The sequence below is a fragment of the Cupressus sempervirens genome, chromosome 10 (assembly GCF_028749045.1).
Source record: "Cupressus sempervirens isolate cs-2001-9-10 chromosome 10, ASM2874904v1, whole genome shotgun sequence".
In the NCBI taxonomy this organism is placed as follows: Eukaryota; Viridiplantae; Streptophyta; class Pinopsida; order Cupressales; family Cupressaceae; genus Cupressus; species Cupressus sempervirens.
Genome location: NC_143127.1, coordinates 707968945 through 707979289, shown reverse-complemented (window position 1 = coordinate 707979289; position 10345 = coordinate 707968945). Strand labels below are relative to the sequence as shown.

At 41.2% G+C, this 10345-nt stretch overlaps 1 pseudogene across 1 annotated transcript in view; it reads right to left on the bottom strand.

Moving 5' to 3' along the window:
* Window positions 1–8559: 8559 nt before the first annotated feature.
* Window positions 8560–10345, bottom strand: part of LOC149535782 (uncharacterized) — a 44672-nt pseudogene continuing 42886 nt past the window's right edge. The window contains exons 17-18 of the transcript XR_016357621.1: window positions 8825–8875; window positions 8560–8734 (exon numbers count right to left, since the gene is read on the bottom strand). The product of XR_016357621.1 is annotated as an uncharacterized LOC149535782 (transcript). The remainder of the gene's footprint in view (window positions 8735–8824; window positions 8876–10345) is intronic.

Sequence of the window (10345 nt, the reverse complement as noted above, 5' to 3'; positions counted from 1 at the left end):
GCCTCTAAAAGTTGGACCAGCCATCATAAATACTGAATGCCATGTCCTAGACTTGGATCTAAACTATAACATCTTGCTTGGTAGACCTTGGATACATACACTAAAGGTGGTCCCATCTACCTATCATCAGTGCTTCAAATTCCCCCACCAAGGAAGAGAGATCACAATCCCAGGGGATCCCACTCCTTTTGAATTTTGTAAAAGATTGGAAGGTGCACCAATGAATTTTTGTCCAATAAGTGAGTATTCCAAAGTTGTACCTTAATCTCTCACCATAATAGAACCACCTTCCACAACAGTACCAGAATTAGCTAATGAGGATTCAAATGCCTACAAGGGAAAAGAGAAGGTTGAATGTACTAAAATTAACACCACAGGGAAGAAGGTTACTTTTGCTGATTTAGGAATGGGAGAGTATAAGTTTGAAAATGCCTTGTGTGTTGGACAACTACCACTCTCCCCTCGTTCTTTTGAAAAACCTTCTCAATTATCACCTTCTACTAATAAAGAAACCATGCAAGTTAGCAAGACAACATTTGAGCATTGGGGTTCACTTAGTGATGAGCACATGGAAGATAATATCCTAGATTGGCTATATTATGATGGAAAAGATGAACCTGTGGAGTTTCCTAAGGATAAATATGTTAAGGCACCTCCCATTATTGAAAACATGGGATATCATGGTACCAGCCTTGGACCAAAAGAAGATGGAATTAGAGAACCCTTAGAAGCTAATAGCTATCCTAAAGGATGTGGATTGGGCTCCATTAAACCTAAGGTATCCTTTCCTGACAACTATTGTACGGTTGAACCTGATTCTAAGGCTGAAGAGGAGGAATTCTTCGAAGTACCTTTCCAATACATTGAAGATGACCTAGATAACTATGTCCATGCAATTACCATAGATGACCTTTTGTCCATTAACCTACCTCTCACCAATCCTAACTTGATAGACTGGGACCTTCAAGATACACCACCAACTCTTGACATCTATAAGACTGATGAAGCAGTGATGGCACTTTTTGGCCTTAAGAATCTTCGAGATTACAAACATGAGATCTAATACAATGAGGAAGCCTACTTTGGTAGCCAAGTCAACTCTCTTAGCTGCAAAAGTGGAAAAATAAATAAAAATGGAAAAAAAAAAAAAAAATTCCTCTAGTGAAAACTCCTATCGGGCACTTTTGGATGAAGAAAAAGATAAAATAAAGGACGCATCTTCTGATGAAAACCTCTTAGAGGCACCAGAAGAGGGAGAGCTTGACTTGCCATTTAGATCCTTGCCATCAGAAAAGTCACCTATTTTGAATGAGGACACAATTCCAGTCAATTTGGGAACAGAGCATAATCCATGAATCACCTACATTGCTACTACCTTAAGTCTTGAGGAACAAAAAGCCATGACTAAATTTTTGAAAAAGGGAAAAATTAGTTTTGCATGGACATACAAAGACATGTCTGGCTTAGACATAGATTTGGTTGTGCATCATTTGACAGTTGATCCCAAGATTAAACCAGTGAAGCAAAAGTTGCGCAAAATGCACCCTAAGGTAGCACTCCTAGTCAAAGTAGAGTTGCAAAAAATGTTAGAGGAAAAGTTCATCCATCCTATTGACTATCCTGAGTGGGTCTCCAACATTGTTCCTATAGGTAAAGCATATGGGGGCATCTGTGTTTGTTCAGATTTTCAAGATTTAAATCTTGCATGTCCTAAGGATGATTTTCCACTTCCTAACATAGATATCATAGTGGATTTGACTACTGGACATGAGATGTTATCTTTGATGGATGGATTTTTTGGTTATAACCAAATCAAAATTGTAGAAGAGGATAAACATAAAATGGCATTTACCACCCCATGAGGAACCTTTTGTTATCAATTCATGCCTTTTGGCTTGAAAAATATCGGCGCCACTTATCAACGTGCAATGACTACCATATTCCATGATCTTCTACATTTAATAATGGAGGACTATGTTGATGATATTCTAGGAAAATCCAAGACAAGAGAATCTCACATTGATGTCCTTGCCACTATTTTTGATAGGTTGGAGAAATACAAAGTGTGCCTTAATCCTAAGAAGTGTGTATTTGGGTTCAAATTAGGCAAACTGTTAGGCTACATTGTGTCAAGAAGAGGTATTGAGGTAGATCCAACAAAAGTGAAGGCCATCATGGATATGCCTCCACCTACCACATTGAAACAACTCCGCAGTTTTCAAGGAAAGTTACAATCTATTAGGAGATTTGTGTCACAACCAGCAAATAAAGTCCATCCACTTCAGCATTTTCTTCACAAGGGAAACAAGTTTCAATGGGATTGCCTATGCCAAAAAGTATTTGAACAAATTAAGACATATTTGGCTAATCCTCCAGTTTTAGTACCTCCAGTTGCAGGACGACCATTGATTCTATACATTTCAGCTACTTTAGTTGCCTTAGGAGCACTTTTCGCACAATTACATGATAGGGGGAATGAGCAAGCCATATATTACCTCAATCAAACACTAGTTGGCTATGAGTTACACTACACTGCTATTAAGAGAGCATGTTTGGTTGTAGTCTTTTGTACGCAAAAACTACGTTATTATATGCTTAATCATACTACATATCTCATTGCCAAGATAGATCCACTCAAGTATTTGTTATCAAAAGGTGCCCTCACTGGCCAAGCAACAAAATGTGTCTTAATTTTAAGTGAGTTCGACATTGTTTATAAGGATTGTAAGGCCATTAAAGGACAAGTAATTGTAGATCAGCTTGTTGAAGCTCCTCTTCAAGGAGACCATCCCATTGTAGCCAATTTTCTAGATGACACAATTATGACCCCAGCCCCTACTACACCATGGAAATTATTTTTTGATGGATCCTTTACACAAAAGGGATTGGGGGTAAGAATTTTGTTTGTGACACCACAAGGGGACCTCATTCCTAAGTCCTATAAAATCTCATTCCCTTGCACAAACAATATAGCTGAGTATGAAGGTTTAGTCATAGGACTACATCAAGCTATTAGATGGAATATCAAAAACCTTCTAGTCTTTGGAGACTCACAATTGGTCATTAAACAAGTCACAAACGAATACCACACCAAGGATGAGAAATTGTTTCCCTACCGCAGAATAGTTGAGGAGCTTAAGCAACATTTTACAGAGATTATTTTTTAGCAGATTCCAAGGGCTAATAATAAAGTAGCAGATGCCATGGCTCCTATTGCCTCTATGATTACCATAATAGAATATAGTCCTAAATGTGAGTTTCTCGTTGAGAATCTTTTTACTCCTGCTTATGAGAAAACTAATTCAGAGTTGGTCTGTGAGATTGTTGGTCCTGAGTCTCTATGGTACACTGACATTTTTACCTATTTACATCACAAAACCATTCCCATAGCCCTCACCCCAAACCAAAGCAAAACCTTCATCCACTGAACCGCCCACTATACCATCCTAGGTGATACACTTTTTTGAAAACACTTTAATGGAATCCTCCTCCGATGTCTCAATTCATATGAAGCCTGAATGGTGTTAGAAGAGGTTCACCAAGGGATTTGTGGTGCCTATTCTAGCAGCCTTACGTTAGCAAAAAAGCTTCTTAGGAAAGGTTACTATTGGCCCACTATGGAATCAAATGCATATCAGTTTGTGAAAAGATGTGTTCCATGTCAGCAACATGGTGATTTGATACACGCTCCTGTCCAAGACCTTCAGCCCACCATCACTCCATGGCCCTTTTCTACTAGAGATTCAATCTTGTTGGTCAAGTATACCCAAATTACTCAAATGGCCACAAGTATATTATTACCACCACTGAGTACTTCACAAAGTGGGTCAAGGCTATTCCCTTAACCTACATCACTAGAAAATAGATTTTGAAGTTCATCTTGAACTACATTATTTGTCGTTTCGATATACCTCAAGATATCATGACTGATAATGGAACCCCTTTCAAAAATCAAGAGGTTGCCACACTATGTAGGAAATTTGGAATCACCCATCATTTTTCCACCAGATACTACCCCCAAGGCAATGGCCAAGCTGAAGCTACCAATAAAACCATCTTGAAAATCCTAAAGAAAATCATTGATGCAACTGGCCATGATTGGCACATCCAAATTGCTCTCGCCCTTTGGGCTTATCGCACCTTCATCTGTACCCCCATAGGAACCGCCCCATTTTCCCTGGTTTATGGTTTTGAAGCCATCGTGCCCATCAATATTGAGCTCCCTTCCCTCATAATCTCTCTCAAGAATATGATATCAAAAGAAGACTACCAAGTTGCTCACTTGCAAGAGCTGGCACTCCTTGATGAGAGATGACTCAATGCCCTAAACCACCTCCACGTGTATCAAAATCGCCTTCAGCTTCAGTATCATAAGAAATTCAAGCCACGAGAATTTGAAGTGGGTGACTTAGTTTTGCAACATAATATGAAGAACCTCCAAAACCGTGAAAAAAAAGGAAAGTTTGAGGCAAATTGGCTAGGTCCATTTATCATTACAGCCAAATATTGTTCTGGAGCATATCAGATTGCTACTCTAGAGGGAGATCTGCTCCCTGAGCCTGTAAATATCCAGCATCTCAAGTGGTTCTATCCTTGAGCCTTTTTAGTTCTTGTACAGTGTTTATAGTCCCGCAAAAATCTTTAAAAAATCATAAAATGTTCCTGAAAAAAGTATGGTTTGATCATTGTCTACAAGGCTTGTTTCGCTTCACTTCATTCCACCATTCCACTTCCCTTGTGCAAAGTCTTATCTAGCCTTTTGCGTTTCATGCATTCAATAAAAGACCTCTTGTCCATGAGGCTTTGTTTCACTTCCATCTTTTAAAAGACCTCTAGTCCACAAGGCATTTTTTTCTATCAAGTGATTGTCATCCCATTACGCTAAGCTTTTTCACAACAGTGACCACACTTGGACTTACAAAAAATCACCATTTGAGACATAATGATTCAAGAAACTTGTTCACTTCACAGCCCTTTCCAGAAATGCACGATTTTATGATCATTTGACATTTTGACTTGACACACTTTTATAGGATGAATCGTTCCTATAAGCGACATTGTGACATTCACTTCTAGACCTAAGGTTCTTGGCAGGAATCGTGGACTAAATGAATCCTTGGTCATGAGGTCTCTTTTTGGTTGATTTTATTTTTGTGTGTTAGTGAAAGCCTTTTATGGTGCACCTTGATCTTCCATATTTTGGTTGTTTTTTATGGTATGATCTTTTTTTTGAGGCTTTATGTCATATGTGTTAGTTTCAGGTTATGTTAATGCATTGCATAATGGGAGCAACGGGTTAGCACACATCCCACCAAATATCCCTAAAAGACTTTGGATGTGCCCAAACCTCTCTGTTGCGTATATGACATTTGATCCATCATGACTATGCAAACTACACCTATCGTCCTAAAGTCTCTATGGTTTTGTATGTCTCGTCCATGCAAAAGAGTCATGTCATTTATGATTCTATAGCATATAATGCATAAACTCATTTGCAAAATTAACTTAAGGTGTTCTCTCCATATGAACACAACAGAATCTCTTGATATCATGTAGTGTAGGGTTTCATTTGAGTTGTGCTTGAGACAAGGTTCTATTTATTTCCCCCCTCCTATGCTACGCTATTGGGTTTCTATGAGTGAAATTTATGACAGATATTCATTTTCATTAAGTTGCATTAAATTCCCATTATTGCATTCATTCATTTTCCATTGCATTAGTGTTCATTTGATTTATCTCATTTAGTGTTCATTAGGCATTTTTAGTTCATTTTATTCGGTTGCATTAGTTTATTTCATTAGTTGCATACATTCATTTTAGTCATCACATCTAGGGGCATATACATCATAATCACATCTCACATCTATATAGTGTATCCATGTAAAATAAAGCAATGCACACATCTCATAATTGCTCACTAATCTGCATCACACACATGTTAGACATCATGTACATATGCATACATCATAGGAAGCATCACATCCTGCATCACAAGCGTCAGTATCCACATCATATGCATCACATACATCCATACACATATAGAGTCATCAAATCATGTCACATAAATATCTCAAAAAAATAATGTATGTACAGTCCATATACACATCATATTGAATCATATAGTACAAATGCATCATCAAAAAACTCGCTGCATTTGCACATATCTGTCAAAAAATTGCTCACTATATACAATGAAGCTGCTGGCTGTGAGGGCCCAGCCCTCCCTATATCCCCCCCTCGAGGAGATCTATGTTGTCCTACAGACTGCTCTGATCTAGCTCTGCTGCCTGAGATCCATGAGCTGGCTCCCCTCTTAAAATTTGGTTCTCGTCGCTCAGGAGGCATGGCCTCCTTATAAAGAGACCTATAATAGGCTGCCTCTCGTATGGCCCATGTCTCTACTCGGCTAACTGTGAGGGCCTCTTACATCAATGAGACGGCTGCCTCAGGCTATACCATCTATATGGCTATGTCCCTCTACCTGCGATATCCATCTAGCTGTGCCTAATGGGTGGCCTGCGCGGCCTGTAAGGTGGCTACCTCTGCTCGGAGCCTCTTTGCCTTTGCTCGATCCCTCGCCCCTATATGGGTGCCCATCCTCGCAAACTCCCCTACATCCACCCGTGCCTATAGGGCCGCTAAGGCCTCCTGTGCACTATCCCCTCTGGCCCTCTGTACTTGCAGCTCTGCCTGTATGGCCCCCATGGCCTACTCTAAGCTATCTGCTCATGCCTGTTGCACCTGTGCTACCCCCTGTAGTCGGGCCACCTCTATCTACAAGTTGTCCCTCTCGGCCCTGACCATGTTTGGGTCCTCTCCCTGTGCCTGTGCCTGTCCATGTGGAAGTACCTGTAGTGGTGCCTATGGTGGTGCCTGTGGTGGTGCCTATGGAGGTGTCTGCGGTGGTGCTTGGGGCTATGCCTATGCCTGTACCTAGGGTTCTATCTGTGGTGGCCACTGTGCTAGTGTTGGCCCTAGCCCTCTCCTCGCTCAAACTCTGCGCCCGTGCGGTCCCTCCTATGCCCCCTGTACTGGTGGTGGCATCATAGCTGCCTTCCCACTATCCCTTTCTCCATTCCCCTCCCCTTGTGTCTTCTCTACTGGTGGAGGTGCCCCTGGCACTGTAAGCCTGACCCGCTGGTGGGTTACCCACCACTGTGTATATGTTGGTTTCATACCTACATCTCCCCTGTCCTGACCATGCACCCATGGCACCACTGCCATCCCCATCCAAGAAGCTTGGGCCAATTGTACAGTGGTCCCATGTCCCCATAGTCAACCATACTCTCGTGAGACCACAGGATATACGAATCTATCTGAAACTATATCTTGTACCCTACTAAACTGTCATCACACTCAAGAGGGCATATAGCGCATGACCACACACATAGATCAGCCAATGATCTAGCAGTCTGTCTGTGTGTACAAAAGGTACATCTGATCCTTCGTGTCATCCTCACCCCCTACTGCTAGTGTCTGCCCCCACCGCTCTACCCTGTCATAGGGAGTCCACTCGAACATGATGATCTCATCAATGCACCGATGTTAGAACCCCACAGACTCCGTTGATGTATATTGGATGGGAGGCCAGTATTTGCAAGGGTATGGCTCCCCCGGCTACCTAGTCTCTCGTCGAGTGATCGGTCGTGTGACTCTGATGTGCTCCCATGACTAGACCATCAGTAGTGCCAGTCCTGGTCTTGTAGTGTGTTGGGTTCGATATGCACACATGTGCAAATCATGATATAGCTCAACCAAGATAGTCTATCCCCAGCAGTAGACTGCTCCCTCCTCCTGTAGTAGAGTGCTCAGCACTCGCGCCCAACCGATCGACCACTCGTGTCTTGCATGATCTGGCAGCATCTGCCATATCAGTGAGGCTAGGTATACAGCCAGCCTCAATAGCCTCTACTCTAGTGTGCCTCGCCACAACAACCATAACCTCTAAATGGGTAGTCATTTTTGTTGTCTGCCAAAGCACTCCCTGAGGAATGGATCTGAGCCCTCTAGTACATACTCTGGGTATGCGCCTCTGATTGGTACTCGCAGGATCCACCACACGTCCAGGAGTATGACTGTAGCCTCCCCCGTCGGCAAATGAAAGTTCCCTGTAAGCGTGTGCCATCGCTCTGTGAGAGCCGATAGTTGTGTTGAATGTGCCCTCAGATTTGGCCACTCATGTATGTGCTCTAGCCTACATAGTCACACATATCCCCAGTCTCCATCTGTTAGTCTCTCCTGTATCACCATGGTCAAAGAATAGTGCTCCCTCAACTTAAAAACCACTGTGTCCTCTTGTAGCATAAACATGTAGCGTGTCATTTTTGCTAGCCTATGAAATCCCTAGAATGGGGCATCTTCCCTTACCTCCTATGAGTCTAACCCAATTGCCGCAGTAGCTAATCGGCACAGACACTGAAATGCGCAGACGCTGATCTACAAAAATGCCGATCGATGCAGACGCTAATCAGTGTAGCCACTGATCTGTGTAGATGCCAATTCCCCCCAGACGACACCTTTCTGTCATCTTTAGAGATGACAAGTTATTGTTCATCATCTTCATTGCCCTTTGTCGTCCGCAAAGATGACAGGATGAACCCTGTCCTCTCTGCATCCCAATTTCCCCCTTTTGGCATCTGCGCAGATGACAGGGTGGTTCCTATCGTCTTTGCAGATGTCGAAGTCATCGTTTTGTTGTCTACATAGACGATAAGGTAGATACTGTCGTCTCTGCCTGGACCTCTTTTTTAGCGCATTTATGACATAATAAATGCACCTAGTCTAGCCTAGCCTACCAAAACACACAGAGGATCAGATGACTTACCAGTGGGCCCATCTTGGCTGCTCGTTGGTACTCCTGAATGCGCTCACCAAACTACAATCGATAAATAGGGTCCATGTTTACTCTGAATACTCTACTCGCAGTGTGATAATGACCTTCTTTGGGCCCCTTGGAGGCTTATATAGGCCCCCCACGGACCCCATTTGAGCCCATGTCTTCCCTGAGCTATGTTTGTTTACTGTTTTCTCATAAGTCATGCAAATATTGTCATTTATTCATGTTTCTCTTCTCTTTCCTCTTTTCTTAAAGACCTTTTTGCGAAAATTGCCCAAATTTTATTTCTTGCGTAATTTTCACAAGGGGGCACCCTCCTCCTTTGTCGTCGCCATAGGACTCCCTCCTTCTCTAGAGAAACCTATATTTTCTTTTCTTTGATATAATGTCGTCTCGACATCACATCAAAGAGGGGCAAAATGTAGACACTTAAAATCATCCCAAAATATTATATTAATTTATTAATATTGCTCGTGACATTGTAATTAATTATTGATTAATTAATTATATTGCTCACATTCTTCTACTTATTTAATTAAATTATTTTAATTAAATGAGTTCATTCTCCTAAGTATTTAAATTTAATTTAAATACTCCTAGCCTTAATGTGTTAAATTAATTTAACACATGATCCTCCATCACCCCTTTTTTTAAATAAATTTTATTTATTTAAACCCTCACATCCCATTAATTCCTCTAGACTCATGATTAAATTAAATCTCATTTAATTAATTCTTAAGCCTAACCTAGAACCTAGCCTATAACCATCATTTTTATCCTTTTAAGCCTACTTCTTCTCTAAGCTCACTTAGTCATTCTTAATCATCTCCATAACCCCCCTCATTAGCCTAAGAGTGTGCTCACACATGTGTGAGGTGGCATGCCTACACACTCTTGTCTCCCACTCTTCTCAAGTTTGCTCACACATGTGTGAGAAAATTTTGAATTCTTGACCATTTGCATGGCTTGCATGTCACCTTATGTGGCATCTACATGGATGCCACCTCACCAAGCCCTCCCTTGAGCCTATAAATAGAAGGCTTGTCTCAAGCATTTGTATCTCATTTTATTGCATTGTTATCATGTTGGTTTGAGATTTGAGTTTGCATTCATAGTTTGAGCTTTTATGGTAGTTTGAGCTTGCATTAGTAGAGTTGACATAGTGATTTTTTAGGTTCATACTAATCATTTGGTAGCTAATTTAGTTTGCATCTTGCATTGTTCATTTAGTTTTCTTCATGCATTTGCATTTCGATTCCATAGCTTGCATTCTTAGTTAGTTTCCTTTATTGCATATCATCTTCATTATTATATGCTTTCAAGAATGGCTTTCTCCATAGCCATTTCTTGAAGTGTTCTTCATCCTACATAGCTTAGGATCTAAGTGCATTTTCATTCACACTTGCACTCACATGCTCAAGAGATTCGTTTATTGTTGTGTTTGGGAGAGCATACCAAACACACCCCCATCTTAACGCACCAACAAGGCCTCTTATGGGTGCCTTTGTT